Source organism: Podarcis bocagei (genome assembly GCF_964188305.1).
Source record: "Podarcis bocagei genome assembly, chromosome: 2".
Taxonomy (NCBI): domain Eukaryota; kingdom Metazoa; phylum Chordata; class Lepidosauria; order Squamata; family Lacertidae; genus Podarcis; species Podarcis bocagei.
Genome location: NC_138126.1, coordinates 104,648,500 through 104,654,166, shown reverse-complemented (window position 1 = coordinate 104,654,166; position 5,667 = coordinate 104,648,500).

The window sequence follows — 5,667 nt, the reverse complement described above, 5'->3', positions numbered from 1 at the left end:
TACTGATGTTCTCACCCTGGGCCAGCAGGGGGATACTGTAGATAGTTATGCAAATGAAGGATCGAAAGTAACGTTCTGTGATTGGTTAGTTTGTATGCAAATGAAGGATCGAAAAGTGACATTCTGTGATTGGATAGTTTTAGAAGGTTGCAACAGTTACAATTGTTCTGGAGCTCTATATAAGCAGGCTGACTGAGCTCCTCAGTTAGTTCTGTTCCAGCTTAAAAACTTTAAAACACACACACACAATTCTAAGGTCGTCTAAGGACTGGTGTCATGTAGTGGTGAATTTTCACACGGGAGCTTAGAATTCCTTTCATAAAATCTCACCACAGCTATTAACTGATTAGGTGTGACCCAATAATAAAAGTGTTGTTTTTAGGTGGTGTTCAGCAAACTCCTCTAGTGCAGCTGCAACATGGAGACTTTAATTCTGACCTGCTTTGCACAGTTGTTTGGAAGAGTTCCCGAGATAATGAAGTGTTTGAATTACTCTGAAGCACCATATATAAATTCTAAGAATTATCGCTGACTGTGCCTGATGAAAAACTTCAGTGATACCCTTAATTTATTTATTTTTTAAATTTCAAATGGATAAAGTCATCTTTCTTTAAAAGCACCATCTGAAGCGATTTTGTGTCTTTTGTGCATTGGGTCATTTTCTCCGGTCCACTCAGGGATGACTTCCAGCGTACCTGCAAACAAATCTTCCCAAAGGTAATACTATAGATGGTTGTTTCGTCTGGCACCACAAAACTGCACTCTCCCCTGTTGCTTCCACTTTTTAACCTGAGACAACTGTTGTGATGGAACAGTCTTGAGTGACAAGGAACTTTCAGACAAGGTGAGATCACAAGCTTGTGCCCTGTAATAGCCAGGGCAACTATCAGCCAGTCACATCTGCTAATCTTTTTGTTTAAAGCAACTTTTTCACACACACAAAATTGGCTCTGCTCATGTGTAAGCCCAAATTAAACAGCTCAGGCTTTTCCTGGCATAGGGATAAAGAGATGAGGCAAATTTTGCATGCTTAATACCTGCATGCCAAAAAGTTATTAAAGGCATGAGATTAGGTCCAGCTAAAAAAACATCACCATGAACCTTCCCCCTCCCCCCCCAAAAAACTGGCTACCTTACCCAAGTGGGTAGCAGCAAGAAAGGAAGGATTTTCATTTTTTTTCTTGCCTACGTAAAGCAAACAAACATGTTTGTAAATAGACTGCCTTTCCCAAGTAGTGCACTGTTAGCACCAGTGCATACACGGGTTCTGTACACCATACAAAAATAAAAATAAATCTTATTTGCATTGATGTCATCTCTGGAGACTCTTCTCCAAGTGTCACCATCATCATTATATCTACTAATACATCAGAGTACAGTGGTACCTTGGGTTACATACGCTTCAGGTTACAGACTCCGCTAACCCAGAAATAGTATCTCGGGTTAAGAACTTTGCTTCAGAATGAGAACAGAAATCGGGCTCCGGCGGCCCAGCGGCAGCTGAAGGCCCCATTAGCTAAAGTGGTGCTTCAGGTTAAGGACAGTTTCAGGTTAAGAACGGACCTCCAGAACGAATTAAGTACTTAACCCGAGGTACCACTGTATAAGGATGGGTACCTGCCCCACAGAGTTTACAATCTGGAATTCAACCCACAGGAAACAACAGAGGAAAGGAAGGGAATTAAATTGTAGGCAGGACTAGACAGTGGAGGAATATGTGATTGTTTCAGTTTTCAAATAATCATACAATTGCAGAGTTGGCAGGGACCATCTGTTACATGTTATAGACTCTGTTATAGACTTAGGGTCTTCCAGGTCATGGGTTCAAGCCTCATGTTGGGCAAAAAGATTCCTGCCTTGCAGGGGGTTGGACTAGATGACCCTTGGGGTCCCTTCCAGCTCTATGAGTTAGTGATTCTGTAATTTAAGGAACTCCCTCTTGAAAGAAGTTTGCCTGTCACAAGTGTTACCATCTTCCTGATGCCCAAATGAAACCATTAAAAAACAAAAACAAAAAAAAACATTCCCCAGCTTTTAAACATGTTATTTTTAAAACACTCTGGACGTTAATCAGTGTTAAAACACTGATTAACCTGACTTAAGAATTTCATCTCATTTTTGTACACAAAGCTGATGGGCAGTATATAACAGATGTAAATAAGCAAACAAACAAGTCTGTCCACCGGTACCACTGAAGATCTGACTCAAGCTGTTTGGGCAGGAAATCTAAATCACACCCCTTCTCTAAGTGGCAATCACAACAGCAACTGACCTCTTGCTCTCCTTGGTTCCATGCTGGCCTCTCACCTGTCCATATACCAAGCAAGGATAAATTTGGGACCAGAGCTGGATGTGCAATCTGCATGTCCAGCCTCCTGCTGTAATCCTGGGTTTGGTGAGAGAAAGGCTTTTCCAGGTAGATGTCCCACACCTGGTGTTACACTGCAGCACCTAGCTAGTGGCTATACAGGCTATACAGGCAGCTGCTGTATAGACATGTTTTTAGGGCCAACCAAACCCTTTTTAACTTCCCAAGGAAGTTAAAAAGCAAAGTTGAAATAATGCTGATCCAGTTCTTTCATTCCTCTTCCCCTGCTTATCTGTCCATCAGTTGTCTACATCTGTCAGCTGTTTTATGTAATATTTAGATGGAAAGCTTCTACAGTGTGAGTAATGTTAACCAACAGGGATGGCCTTCCATGTTGGACCATGTGTATAGAAATCATACCCACACTCTTGTGTTTCGGATTGTGTGTGATCAGACTTTGAGCGTGACCGCGTTGCGTTTCCACAAACCAGTGGCCCACCTTTGCTTCTCGAAAGACTGCTCCTTCATAGGGCTCGATTCACAGGTGAGTTTCTCTTGCTCAGGCTCCACGGAATGAAGCAGAAAACATGCCAGGAATGATTGTCTGTGGGGATGAATCCCATGAGTAACTGTGGCTTCATACAAATGCAAGTAATGGTCAAGGAACCCACCCCCAAACCAGACATAGGCTGGCCCGGCCCTACCACTAGGTAGAGTGAGAAAATGGCTTCAGACACCGGGGACAGCAGTGGTATCTCCCTGGTTATTCCTCCTGAGCCCCTTGGAGGAGTAACAGTTCTGTTGGGAGGACAGAACTATGTGCACCACTTGAAGCCCCATAGCTTGTCTGCTCACGCATGGTAGAGGACACTATCCCATTGCCAGTTTTGAAAGATTCAGCTACCAGTCCAGTTGGTTGTCTGTACTTGGGATGAGGTTGAGGACTGCATCTTGTCCCTTGCCTCAGACAACAAACTTTCTTGAGCTACCCTTGCACATAAGGCTGGTCCTGCCATTGGGTGCCATGAGGCAGAACACTTCAGCTAGCAGATCTTGAGATTTCATTAAGGAGTAGCAAACTGTTGATCATTTAGTTTCCTGTTATGTTTTCACAACCACAGGAGTGACCAGGCATTGGGACTTTCTCTACTGAGGTTCCAAATTGTTTGTGTGTGGGAGAGGGCTATGGCTCGACAAAAATTATAACTTGTCAGTGGTGATGGGAGTGAAGGGTGAATTCCCAACTATTCACAAACTTCTGTAGCATTAGGGGGTACCAAGGAACCCCTGCACTGTGCGGCCTGGCAATAATCCCTTTGCTGAAATGGCCAGAGCATTTTTCTAGCAGGGCAGTCCCACGTTCCGAATTGCCTTTCTCTCAAGGAATCTCCCCTGTTAGCACTGTGCCAGAAACATGTCATCCAATGGGTAAAGCAAAGTGGCTTTAAGTTGTCCTCCCTCCCAAGTCATTTTGATTTAATTGTTTGCATTTGTCCAGTGATCTCATTTGTCCGGTAAACTCAATAAATTATTTGTGTAGGCTCGAAAGCTGCTACTGTGAGCTGCGACAGTTCCTAAAGGCGTCCAAAAAAGCAAGGCTAGGGACAGGTGAGCGCTTCCAAGACTTTCCTCAACAAAGCAGAAAGAAGAAACATGGGACAAATTACAGTGGTACCTCGGGTTACATACGCTTCAGGTTACAGACTCCACTAACCCAGAAATAGTGCTTCAGGATGAGAACTTTGCTTCAGGATGAGAACAGAAATCGTGCTCCGGTGGTGCAGTGGCAGCGGGAGGCCCCATTAGCTAAAGTGGTGCTTCAGGTTAAGAACAGTTTCAAGTTAAGAACAGACCTCCGGAACGAATTAACTTAACCCGAGGTACCACTGTAAATGCGTCTTTGCCATTTGCAGTAGGCCACCTGGTTAGCAGAAAAACAGGCATGTGTTCTCAGAGAAGAGGGACCTATAGGTGTCTTCAGGTCCATTCACTTGCAGATGCTCACCTGCTGAAACAAGACCCCAAACCAGGCAGATGCTCCATTTCCAGAGAGCATGGACCACGAAAACGGAGGCTGTTCAGCTTTGACACATATCAGCATTGCAAAAGGGTTCGGTTCCCGAACCTTAAAATTAAAATGAGCCAGTAGGACCATCACAGTTATTAAGAAGAGAGAGTCAACTTAGGCAGTGGAAATGGGTGGCGTTATATCAGGTGTGGACAACCTTTTCTGCACTCACACCCTCCCCCCACGCAGCCACAAGGCGCATGAAACACCTGCAACAGTGCATGGATACCTGTGGCTGCCTGCCAGTGGGTGCAACTGAAAGGGATGTGGCTGGAGCCAGTGATGTGCCGATGGTGGATGAGGCCATTCACACACACACACACACACACACAGAGAGAGAGAGAGAGAGAGAGAGAGAGAGAGAGAGAGAGAGAGAGAGAGAGACTTATTGAGAAGAGATACCATCTATTTATTTGCTTAATTTATGTTCCACCCTTCCTCCGAAAGGAACCCACAGTGCCAAGGCTGTTAACTCTCCCCTCCCTGAGCGACGCTCCTCCCATCACAATTATGCAATTCTTGACCCACTCAAACTGCATGGGGGATGGCAGAACGCAGGAAGGGGGCTCCCCAGGCTGCATCCTGCCCATCAGAATGGTACCCCTCCAAGGTCTCCAAGCAGCTGTTTGGCGGCCTGGCAGGAGCCCAAGTGTCATAGGAAGGATGGCTTAGGTAAACACAAACTCCACAGGGAGGCAGAAGAAATGCGGTGGGTGGTGAACACTTTGTGGACCTCGCTGAAGGCCTCAGAGGGCTGGAAGTGCCTGGTGGTCACAGGTGCATTAAAAGGAGTAGCACCCTGACCAGGGTGGAATGTGGATTTTCCAGCTCAGGAGTCAACACGGCTTAGGATCGGGCCTGGGAGCCATTTCCAACATTAACCACGTGAGAATACAATTCCCATGTTAACCTTGCAAAGGAAAGGGAACCTTTTTTGCATGAAAAACAAAAATGCAGTTCTGCCTTGCCCAGAATTGTACATCTCGCTCCAGTTCAAATTCTTGCTAGTGTGTTTCGGATTACTTTTATTCCCGATGCCCCACCCGCCCAACAATACAAAACAAAGAAATCTGTTATTGACCTATTTACTTATTTATTTAATAAAATTTATATACTGCTTGCTTGATTATAGAAAAAAAAACCGCAAAGCTGTTTACAAAAAGAGAAAACAATAAGATTATCACTTTTAAAAAAATGCAACCATAAACTAAAACATACAAAAGTTGAAACAGCAACAGAACAGGCCAAAACAAATTAAAGCTCGTACCAACTTTCTAAACATATGGGTAGG